Here is a 12,174-nt window from a genome sequence, read left to right on the forward strand (position 1 = left end):
TATTCTTTAGTAAAACTCTGTAATTTAATAAAATAATATAGCATTTTTGAGCCATCAGAGATTCGTAATTAGAAACTACAATTTTTAAAAGATTTTATATTTAAATGCTATATTTCATATCCTCCGCTTGCCCAGCAACCCGTTCCAAAACATGTTATATCACTAAGATAAAATTGCACTCGTACGAAGATTGACGCTTCAAGTGGAAAAGAAACGATCTCTAGAAGCAAAAGTTTAAAAATTGTAATGATACAAGTTCCCAAGCTTTTCGTGGAGATTGGTTCGTTTTAGCCTCCTGCAAAGCCGTTATTTGGCTCATCATACAACGCTCCTCCCTGAAATACACTCAAAAGTATACCACCACCAAAGTGATCCGGGTTCGATTCCCAGATGGTTGATCATGACGCCATATATGTGGGTTGAGTCTCTTGTTTGCAACACTATAGGGCTCCTGTAAATTCTGTTCGGAGCCAGAATCGAGTGATTCCATATCCAGTGAATCATCAAGTGAATCTGAATCAGAAGAATCTGGATATAGTGTGGAGAGTCGCCTAGAAGTATTGTTTGTTCCCGACGAAAATGTCATGCAAATTAACTGTTGAAACAGTACGAGGTCATGTAAGTAAATAACGAAGTAGTCCAGTCAACTGATATTAGGGGAGAAAACGAAAGAACACATGAAGGATTGAGGGAAGTGTGTGTCTTATTTATTTGTGGCATGCAATAGAATTTATCTTCAATTTTAATTCTGGGAGGGCAGAGAGGGCGTGGTGAGCCCTTTTTTCCCCATCTTTTTCCCATTTCTCAACCCCCCTCCTGCTAATTATTACACAGTCCCTTAGTAAAAATCTAAAAATCGAAAGTTAGCTCTACTGGAAAGCTTAGAAGAATTTGATGCATACCTTTATTAGATGGTTGGTGAGTGAGTATGGCTTTATACTGTTACGTGCACGATTGTGCCGTGTAGTTGGCGGACTCAAAACTGACACACAACGTGTAAACATATACAGCGATACTATACACCAAAACACAGTTCATCTAATAAGGCATTTGTTGTCCAAGTTAACGTTTTCTGATTGGTAGTAAAGAACACTTAGGAAAAACTAAAATAGAATGAGCATGCGCGCGTTAACAAAAGGGTCCAGTTAGGGTCTTCTTTCTTCTGATCAGTATCAATAGGTGGTTTGCAACCAATCCCTAGAGATCCAAAAGACAATAGTGTGGCAGACATATCGGATGACAGAACCTTTTGTTTTGCCATCGAACATGGCCGCCATATCGTTGTCTTTTTGCATCTCCAGGGATTGGTTTCAAACCACCTATACCTGGAATAAGATAAACGAGTTCAACTACTTTTTCATTTTATTTCATTTTTTTGGTTTTGCACTATTATCATAAGAGTTTTGATAGTAGCAGGCAAGTCAAAAATTTAAAGGAAACGACAAAACCTTAGCCTTCTGTCATCTTCAGTTAGTTAATGTACAAAGCGTTGGAATAAAGTTGAAATTATTACACCAACTATTGATTACACTACTTATTATAAATTCAACTTCCAACGCTTTGTACATTAACTAACTGAAGATGACAGAAGTCTCTGTCGAAACATGTTTTGTAAACTCAAAGGTTTTGTCGTTTTCTTTATCATACTGAACAGTCTGACTGTGAACATTGCAATACATTTACAGGTTAAGAAAAAAAAAATGATGAAAAGGTAAGCCAAAGTAGTTTAGGCTTCCGGGTTGGTCACTGCCACGTGCAAGTAAGTAACTGTCGTGGACATAATACATTGTCGTGGACATTATACATAACTATACAAGAAACGGAAAAAATAAAATAAAAATACAAAATGAATTTATTACTTATATGAAATTTACATATAGAAACAATTGAACGTGATAGAGAATAATAGATCGGCTATGGACAAAATACAAAACAAATAACTCTTAGAAAATACAATTTGTATTGCTTGCAGACATGGATACAATATTGTTTTTTAAAATTATGATGGAATAGTTTCCCAAAGTTTTGATGCAACAAAAGGAAAAGTAGCGACCCTACAATTAGCATTTACTCTTGGCCTATGAAAGTTGAGATTTTGCCTTCACTACACAACCGAACACACACAAACTTGTGAGGCAATGGGCGCATCGGTCAGCCAGCCCATGGTTTATTGACACATCAATAAAATAAGATTTACAAAATACAAGCTGTTACAAGCACCATAGCCGGACACGTAAACCCGAAAACCCCGTAGGGAAAATAGGGACCGTGTACCCCCGACCAATGCTATGGCGCAACCTTTGGGGTTTTAAGGTTAAGAAATTACAATAAAACACCAAATAAGAAACTGAATAACAAATTATGGTCTGGCGAAATAACAATAAAACACTGAAAACAGAAAATACAAACTGAAATCAAACAAACTGATGCAACGCCGATGGAGGCTGACCGTAGAATGTCACAAGTTACACAACGGACTCTATTTCAAATCCCCTAACCATGAAACCTCACGCGCTACACTAGCACCCAGTTCTCTGTTCCGTGTCGGCAAAATATTAATTTATGCCAATGCTTATCACAAATTACATATTTTGCCTTCACTACACAACCGAACACACACAAACTTGTGAGGCAATGGGCGCATCGGTCAGCCAGCCCATGGTAGAAATCTAAAGAAAGGGCTAGAGCCTACAGAGACAGAGACTTTGACACTTCAAGCCTGCTAGCTAACGAATCCTTACATAAATGTTTTTAGCTGCAGAAGTAGCCCAACGGCCATGACGCTGAAGATTCCTCTCTGACACACCGGAACTAGCTGCCAAGGTAGCACCGCCCGATCTTGCTGAATGTGTGCTAAACTTAGAAATGTCAGGAACAATACTTGCAAATGACTTCTTGTAAGACTGCCTGTAAGAAGAATAACTAATAGGCTTATTAACAGAAATAAGGCGCTTACGACAGCCTGAAGACGTAATAGGCCTAAACACAAACTCATCGGAGCCATCAATAATACCAACCTTCAGCATATATGACTTAAGTAGGGTACAATGACAAGTGCAAGAACCAGACTCAGCAATTACAATGGATTTCCCCTCCCTCAACTGATCCGTCTTACTTTTTGCGACATTGATAGTAACAAAACCTTCATTAAACTCCACGTCCCTACTGCGAATGAAACACAACTCAGAGCTTCTAAGAAACCCAGAAAAGGCTATAACAAACATGACTAAATTTCTTAATTGCAAGAGATCTTCTTGATCGCACTCTGAAGCAAGAATCTTGAGATGACTCACATCCAGGGGCTCCTTCCTGTTGGTGGCTGGACGACTTGCAAGGCGAACAGCTCCATCTTTTACTGCAACAACATGTAGAATGCAAGGTAGGGGAGTCAACTCCAGCCAGGAGATGGACCCACTTGAAAGCATAAAACGCACAATTGATAGCGGAAACAGAATTGGAGGACTCGAGAATATGCTGCAAATAAAGAGCACAATCAGTAGGCCTCACTGGAAACTGAGATGTGCCCAGCAGGACATCTCTGGCAAAAACTTTCCATCTATTGAACGCCCTTAAATAACTCAGAGAGGTAACAGACGCCCTGGAGGCCAGCACGGTCGATTTGAGATTCTCTCTTAACTGACGCACTCTATCAGTGTCCTGGCTATCTGAAGACCAGAAACCGGAAACGAAGATATCTAGAGCAAAAATAAAGAAGAGGACAGGTGAGAGAAAAAACTATGAATGCCACAAAAATAAAGGTTTTATTGAATATGCCCTGTAATAAATACAAGCAAACAACCGCTCTTAAAAAAAAAACAAAGATAAACTAACACAGCTATGGACACCCCTCTAGGGTAAACACCACCACCCAGGTAAAGATACACACTAAGCATGCAACAAAAGCCTAAGCCACCCATCAAGGGTGAAAAACAGCATGAATAAAGAAGTTAAGGCTATAGGCAAAAAACATAATATGACTATCGTAACAACGCCCATAGAGGGCCATGTAACAAACAACATCTCTCTAGAGTGAGCACATTAATAAACAGCATCATAAGTCTAACATAACAAAACCCATCAAGGGCCATGTAACAAATAACACCCATCTAGGGTGAAAATGTTCATAAATAACATCATATGACTATTATAAGAACGCCCATCGAGGGCCATGTAACAAACAACACCCATCCAGGGTGAGCACATTCATGAACAGCATCATATGTCTAACAGAACAAAACCCCTCAAGGGCCACGTAACAAACAACACTCATCTAGAGTGAAAACGCTCATAAACAAAATCATAAGACTATCATAACGACGCCCATCGAGGGCCATGTAACAAACAACACCCATCTAGGGTGAGCACATTCATAAACAGCATCATATGCCTAACATAAACAGACCCCTCAAGGGCCATGTAACAAACAACATCGTACCAATCTAGGGTGAAAACGGTCATAAACAACCGCAATAAACACGTGTAACAAATAAAGTTAACTTGTTAAGGCACCCTGGCTTATGGTACAAAATGATGGTCTGCGCAGTCAGAAACAGGGAACTCGAAAACTGACACGAGACGAAATGGAATCAAACCTAGGGCTGATACTAAAGTCAATACGGAGGGCCAATGTCACAAAAGACAAGGGCCTACCCCCAAAAATTGAATTCTTATCTTTCCCTCTAATGAAAAGATTAGGAAAATTAGGTAGGATAACCCAGTCATGAATGAACGGACTCCAATGCAGACCGTCAGAAGACAGGATTGGCCAGAAGTGGGCAGACTTCCAAAGAGGAACAATCAACGTTCCTTTAGCACCGCAAAGCTTCAAATGCTTGATAACTTTACACGTTAAAAACACAGGAGGACACAGCCAATTATTATGATGGGACCAGTCCTGGGCAAATGCATTGACGCCACTAGAACCGGGCTGATAGAACTTGGAATTAAACAGCTTAACTTTAGCGTTGTATGAACAAGCGAATCTATCGCAAGTGTGAGGTCCCCAAAGCTCGTCAAGGGAGTTAAACACCACATCGTTAATCGTGCAGTCATCATAGTCAACAAATTTGCTTAGATCATCAGCAGCAGTATTAAGGTCTCTAGGAATCCATTGCAAATCAATAAGAATGCCATTGTGCAAGCAACTTTGATGGATATCCAATGCAAGTTGTTGAAGCGCAGGAACTTTGGAACCAGTGCTAACAATCCGGACAACGTTCTGATTATCGGTGTACCACGCAACTGACTGAGATTTCAAGCAATCAGTAAAGGCGTTAATGGAATAGGAAACAGCTAGCAACTCTCTAAAGGTAGAACACTGCTCCTTCTCAAAGTCCGACCAATTTTGATGAAAAATCTTGCCCTCGAATTCAATGAAACTAGCACCAGCTGAAGCGGAGGCATCTGAGCAAACAATTTTGGAAGGCTTCTGCTTAACCGGCCAAATGGGAATCCCATTAAGACTCGACAAATTGTCTTTCCAGAAATTTAACTCAGCCAAGGCTTCAGGCGACAGAACAACATAAGAGTTCCAAGACGGCGCAGAGTTGATCACTGCAAAAATATTCCTAGACATAAGCCTAGAAAAATTGCCGACACAGTTGCCAAGGGATATAATCTTTCCGCAAACACTAGCAAGCTTACGAACAGGATGAGAGGATAAAGAAGTAGCCAACAGGAACGCCAAATCCTCTTGTAAAGAACTAATACGCTTATCGGTAGCAGAAATTACTGAAGAAGACATGTTAAGAACAGTTCCAAGCCACGTGATAACCTGAGTGGGCTCCCAAACACATTTGTCTTCGTTGGGTAGAAAACCAGATTTAAGTAAATCAGCATGGACTTGCAAACTCGCAATCTTGGCTTTGTTACTATCGGCGGCAGCTCCAAGACCATCATCCAGAAAAACAACAATCGCTTTCGCTTCGGATCTCCATTTCGTGACTAAGGGCTTGAGCAACTTCGTAAATAAATACGGGGCAGAACTGAGCCCGAAAGGCAAAACAGAAAATTGAAAAAAACTAGTGCAACCAGAAGGAAACGTCCACGCAAATGATAAATACTTCCTATGATCCGGAAAAATGTCAACGTGATGATATCCGGACTTCAAATCAAAAGAAAACAAAAAATCGCCAGGGTTTAGAATCTCTTTAGCTACACACAAATCCTCACACCTGAATCTGCTCTTAAAAAGGAATAGATTAACATGACGAAGGTCCAAAATTAGCCGCTTTTTGCCAGATTTCTCAACAGAAACGGACAAAGGGTTAATGATGACAGGAGCTTCAAAAACCTCGGTGACACATCCTTGAACAATAAGGTCATTAATGGCGCTGTCGACAAAAGCTGATTCAGACAAAGCAGAAGAATTATTCACAGCGAAAAAAGGCGGAGGAATTTGAAAAAAACGGCAATTTGTAGCCAAATTCAATAACATCCAAAATAAATCGAGGCGCCCCAATGTCAATCCAGAATTTGAGAGCTCGACGAAGTCTCCCTCTGACAGACAAAGAGCCAACACCAGATTTCAGCACGCAAGAATCGCCATTAGCACGAAGAAAAAATAAATCATCGGTGAGATTACTCTGCCCTTCATAAACAGAAAACTGATCCAAATCAGGCTCGGAATAAAGTCATTTGGACTGCTGATTAACACCAGAAGGGCCAGGCTGCTGCAAATAAGGGCAACAAACCCTCCAGTGGCCAGGCTTGCCGCAGGCAAAACACGCGCCAGAAGCAGATCTTTGGGATAAACTTTGTGGACGAACTCGCGAAAACAAACTGGGCAACTGGGAAGCCGACAGCTGCGGAGTTGTAGCGGAGACTGATGGAGCAAGCCTCTTTTGCAGGCCCGACCGGGGAGCAAAACGCTTTGTCGACCTTGCCGCTCTAGATTCAGCCCGATAAATCTTTTCCTCATCCTCTTCATCGTCCGCGAGATCATGATGCTTGTATTCGAGGACTGTTTTCCAGCCGTAGGGAGATTTATCCGCAAGCAAGATCAATATCTGACGTTCCTTGAGCAACTCCATACCTTTCTCAAGTGCCTCCTTCGTTTTCAGGAAATCTTTCGCCTCAAGAGCGGACTGAGCGTCCTCGACGGCCCGGTTCTATAACCGCTTTGAAAGCATTAAACTGATCCTCGTTGCTCTTCTTTTTGAAGTGGGGAACTGAATCGCGCTTGATTCGCTTAATCTCAGACATTTGTTGAGAGGCAATGGACTCGTTAGAGCGCTTGAGATCAGAAACCGAGGACTTGACGAGTTCCTGAATCTGCATGAGAAGGCCACTATTATTCTCCGCGATAGCTTGCTTCACAGCTGCTTCATCCATGGTGAAAGGGACAAAACGATAATGGAAAACGACTGAAATCAAACAAACTGATGCAACGCCGATGGAGGCTGACCGTAGAATGTCACAAGTTACACAACGGACTCTATTTCAAATCCCCTAACCATGAAACCTCACGCGCTACACTAGCACCCAGTTCTCTGTTCCGTGTCGGCAAAATATTTATTTATGCCAATGCTTATCACAAATTACATGTTCCGTGCGGAGGCAAGGAAAGTGTTGCGAGTCGCCGAAGGCGCTAACGCCTAGGTGTCCTAGGGGTGTCTACCTCAGAAAATTTTGAAGCCTAGAAACTCTGAAATACGGCACAACTTTTATCACTTCTTCATTGGTATTTCTTTAAAAAAATCAGTCTTGCTCAAGTTTGAAGTGGTAGTCGTTTTATTGCTTAGAAGTTAATATTGTTTATACTCGCTCCTCATGAAGTATCACATTTCCCTCCTCCTGCTTCGGTTGCAACGGCGCAGTGGAGGAGCATTATACATGTGGTTTAAACACGGGGCTCTAAATTAAACATAAATGCATTTAAACACAGAGCTCTACATTCATGGTTTATTGTTGTTGGTTCTCTTCCTTGCTCAGCGAGTTTTTTTCTCAGGGTACTCCAGTTTTCCCCTCTCCTCAAAAACACTTCTAAATTCCAATTCGATCTGAAACCCCCCAGCCGAAAGCGTTGTATTGAAGAGACCCCAGGAAGTTGCCTAGAAAGTCTACCCAGAATTGCAATGCAGTTTCAGAGCAAGCAAGTAAACAATTCCACCATCGATATTCATCCTCAGGCCTCTACAAGAGGAATGCAGGGAGCAACGGCAGCCATTATTCATCGCCTTCATAGATCTCACAAAGGCTTTCGATCTGATCAGTAGGGAGCGCATCTTTAAGATCCTTTCCAAAAACGGATGTCCACCTAATTTACAGCTTAAATTATTCTTCACTACATATGCACTTCAAGCTAAAAGTCTCAATTGCCGAAAATTTGAGAGGACGGAATCTTATTCCCAGTAAATTCGTAAGCTCAAGATGCCATTGGTTTTCAGATATTCCACCGAAACGAACCGTTGAGTGTAGGATTAGTTTCAGCGTATCAACACGTCTTAAACGTGTTGCTACGACCAGGACATACTCAATTCATAATATAGGAATGCCATGTAACTGCATTACAAAACTTGGTTCATTTGGATAATTGTATTTATTCGGATAACTGCTTGTCAGTTGTTTCTTTATATATCTTGCCTGGATTAAGTTAACGCCTGAAGCCAAGTCGCTAGCATGCTCTGCAGATCGCTATTGTCAGTGACCCTTTGGTATCCTATCTTAATGCTCTGCTTGAACTGGGTGCAAAGCCTACCTTTACTACACTTCTATTGCGCATTTTCTTACAGTATTTTCCAGTTGAGAGATGAAATGCCGTCGGATGGGAATCCTGTCCGGGAAAGAAGAAAAATGTTGGTTGTCTAGTGGGGACCTTTAGTTTACAAGACTGAATTTTTAAAGAGAACTGAGTCAACATGAATTCAGAAGCAGATTGAAATAAAGAAATATAATGCCTGATTGTTTTGGGAAGCCTTCGCTGGGACAAACAGTTGTTCAGGATATCGATGGTTTTTAAAGGATATTGCACTTTCTTAATTTGTGCCTAAAGCCTCAAAGAAGTCGGATTTGTAATGAATGAACCGTTTGTTCCAGTGAAGATATTTTCCCGCCATTTCTTATGATGTACATAACTTATTTCTCATAAAGGGTGTTGCTATGACGATATCAGGCTTGGTCACATGCAAATCGTTCTACTATCATGAAGTTTAATTCAGCATAAGAAAACAGTAAAGCCATGTTAGAGACAGGAATGATCTTTTTTATTCCTCAAATATCATGAAAGAATTCGTACAACCCTTCACGACCTCGTACGTTAAAACGGCTGAAAAAGAGGGAAACGAGATAATTAAAACAGGTTCACAAATGTCTTCGATTCCACTCGTGTTAGTAAGCAAAGCAAAGCAGCACCTGTCTGATTAGGCAACGTTTTTTTAAAGTACATTTACACGAATATTATTATTATTTCTTCTTCTTCTTCTTCTTCTTCTTCTTCTTATTACACCAAATTAACCCAACGTCTGACATATCAGACTCTTACACGCCAAATGTAAACCATTTTTTTAAGGTTTTATTTTTTTACTTTGTTTTTTTTCTTCACTGATGATTTTTAAGGATTATGTATAAATACGTGCATACAATGTTGAATGTGTGCGTATGTATGCATTTAGCTACAACGTAGGTAGCTAGGTGGGTAGAGAGGTAAACTTTTTCTTCAGAAACGTATCAAAAATTGTACTTTGAAGAATAATGACAATAGAAGAATAGTAGAATAATGTAAGGTGGCCTCAGATTTTATATTCTAGATTATTTTCTGTAAAGATTCTCTGCAACCTCTGAACGTTGTAATTTGAAAATTTCGTGCCTTCTTCCACGTGCTACTACCAAGGGCTTCCAAATCTCCTTATTTAATTGAAAGACTTACTCCTCTCCACTTTTCACATCTCCTTTCCTCCTTCAATTTCTCTGGGTTAACATTTCTTTTTTACTAAGTTAGTAATTGCTGAAGTGGATTCTTACCAGCAGCATTTTGTTCCACCAGGGCAGTAATTCTTACGGCATTCATCCAAGCCAGGGTCCTCTTCATAACAGTACAATGCATCAGGCACACACATGCCGCCTTCCTCTTCGCACAGCCCCTGATCTTCCGTAGAGGAAAATAAAAACCATTTTTATTCGAATGGGCCACTGTCAAAACATATGACTCCTGCAAACACAGATGAAAACTTACCTTTGGCCTGATGGCGGGGCTCGTTTTCTCCCTGCACACTTAATGCTCCCAACAACAGCAATAGAAGACAAATGCTGAGTTTCAAATCCATTGTAAGGGTACTGTAAAAGATAAAGTATAAAAGCCATTGAAATTTTATTGCTGAGGGACAGATTTAAGTAAAGATACTGTTTGTCAGCTACTTGTCAATTTCAACTCGGAGGTAGGATTGCAGGACCAGGGTTAAGCTCTAGGGTTAGGATTAAGTTCTGGGCCTACGGGTGATGTCAAATGTCCAGGTCACGTGACCTTGATTTTCGCATTTAGAATTCTTTTGTTCTGGGGAAAGCCCTTTGATGTAAACTGTTGTTAATTTGGGCTACACTGCAAATTCAATAGATCTGTTTCAGCCCCCAAAACGCAATATAGCCCTGGCCATGGTGATCTAAGGGCTGATTTGAAGCCACTTGGGTCACATTTTGAGACCAGACGGCGCTAGCAAAGATCATTTCAGCCGGCTCTGGGACTCATTTTAACCCAAAGGTGTACTTCAGCCCTGAACTGAAATCAAACCGTTTTGGCCGCAACTCAGAAGAGCCAAATGAGTGCTAGATAGCACTGTATAGTTTACTCACGTAAAGATCCTTATTTGGGTCTAAAACAGATCTTTTGAATTTACAGTTATAAGGTCAGTGACATCTATTTTTCTGTGCTCCCTGCCTTTCAAGATCTTCAAGTAACGTGTTGAAACCAGAGTCAAGTCAGCGCTGAATTTCACACTAAAACAAAACAGTGTCCCTAGAGAAAGTTATCAGCTTCATTATAAACGATAATTCTACATAAACAAGTACAATGACGGAAATTGTTTATTCTGCCCCACAAAAAACCTAATTATAGACAATTTAAAACAGGAGATAGCAGTGGACACTTGAATTATGAATTAGAAAATAAATGCTTAAATTATAATTGTTTTTATTTTTATTTTTTACAGAATCCCATAGACAATTGAACATAACCATTACATGTAGCATACAGTAGAATTTTTTGGCGATTGATTAAGGCCTTCCCAATAGACATCCACCGATCGAAATGAACCCGGTTGGGTGCCCCGATTGGTTTTGGTCAATAAGGGTTCCTCATTTGGTGTGCATTTTGGCTTCTTCCAACGAAGTGGCCCTTTGTAACAGCCTACCATTTTTGTTTAATTCTGGCCGCAAGTTTTGGGTAAAATAGTAACATTCGTTGGATGCAAATTTATCAGTTCTCTGTAAAAGGTGCCGTATTCAGAAACACTTTCAGAAGCTATGTTGTTTACGCTCATACAATGCTTTGGTGTAATAACCAAATGTTTGAATCTGTGTGAATCTCGGTTTCCTAAGTACGTTGGCAGTCCATTTCGAAATTCTTTCCCGTTAGCCCCGGGATTGTGTTAAACCAGATTAACTAGTGCACTGGAAGTCAAAAAGCGGGATCACTTCCATTTTGCGGTCTTTTCCAAACTTGTAAGACTTCATAGCTTTTTTAAAATGTGCCAAGAGTTCCAAGTCAGGACCACTGAGAAAATTCTATTATGATATGATCGAAATTGGTGCTGAAAACAATTTCCTTTTTCTTGAGCTGATGCCGACATTTCAGTGTGCCAGTGTTAATTTTTGAGCGCCCACAGCTCTTACAATAAATCATTTAATTCCATTTTCGACTTCTCAGCTGTGGAAAAAGAAATTTCTAGAGTGCGTTCAAGAGGTCGAAGTTAATAGCTACTATCAGAGCTATCCGAAGAGACTGACTTAGAAACCACCGAATCACTCTTCTTTGTACGGATTTGCCATTGGCGTTTGAGAAAACGACGTCCACGAAAGATATTCGTGAGCCGTGAGAAACGAGGGCGCGGAGGGAAGGAATCTCTCCCAAACCCCTCCTCTTTCACCTTTCTAACTTGCGTAATTTTATCGTCACTTTGCGCGCGTTATTTGAGATAAAAAGTACGACTACTCGCAGTCTATTACCAGAACCGCACTTCAGAT

General features: G+C 40.5%; 1 long non-coding RNA gene and 1 pseudogene across 2 annotated transcripts; both read right to left on the reverse strand.

The window, feature by feature from the left end:
- Positions 1-2,726: 2,726 nt before the first annotated feature.
- LOC146466255 (uncharacterized) lies at positions 2,727-3,432 on the reverse strand. The gene is made up of 2 exons (XR_014868077.1): positions 3,294-3,432; positions 2,727-2,907 (listed from the first exon to the last, which is right to left on the reverse strand). It is a non-coding gene; the product is annotated as an uncharacterized LOC146466255 (long non-coding RNA).
- Positions 3,433-6,624: 3,192 nt separating this feature from the next.
- Positions 6,625-10,084, reverse strand: LOC146466256 (uncharacterized; annotated as a pseudogene). Its single transcript, XR_014868076.1, has 2 exons — positions 9,961-10,084; positions 6,625-8,773 (listed from the first exon to the last, which is right to left on the reverse strand). The product of XR_014868076.1 is annotated as an uncharacterized LOC146466256 (transcript).
- Positions 10,085-12,174: the final 2,090 nt, after the last annotated feature.

The sequence above is a fragment of the Pavona decussata genome, unplaced genomic scaffold (genome assembly GCF_977016875.1).
Source record: "Pavona decussata unplaced genomic scaffold, jaPavDecu1.1 SCAFFOLD_149, whole genome shotgun sequence".
Classification (NCBI taxonomy): domain Eukaryota; kingdom Metazoa; phylum Cnidaria; class Anthozoa; order Scleractinia; family Agariciidae; genus Pavona; species Pavona decussata.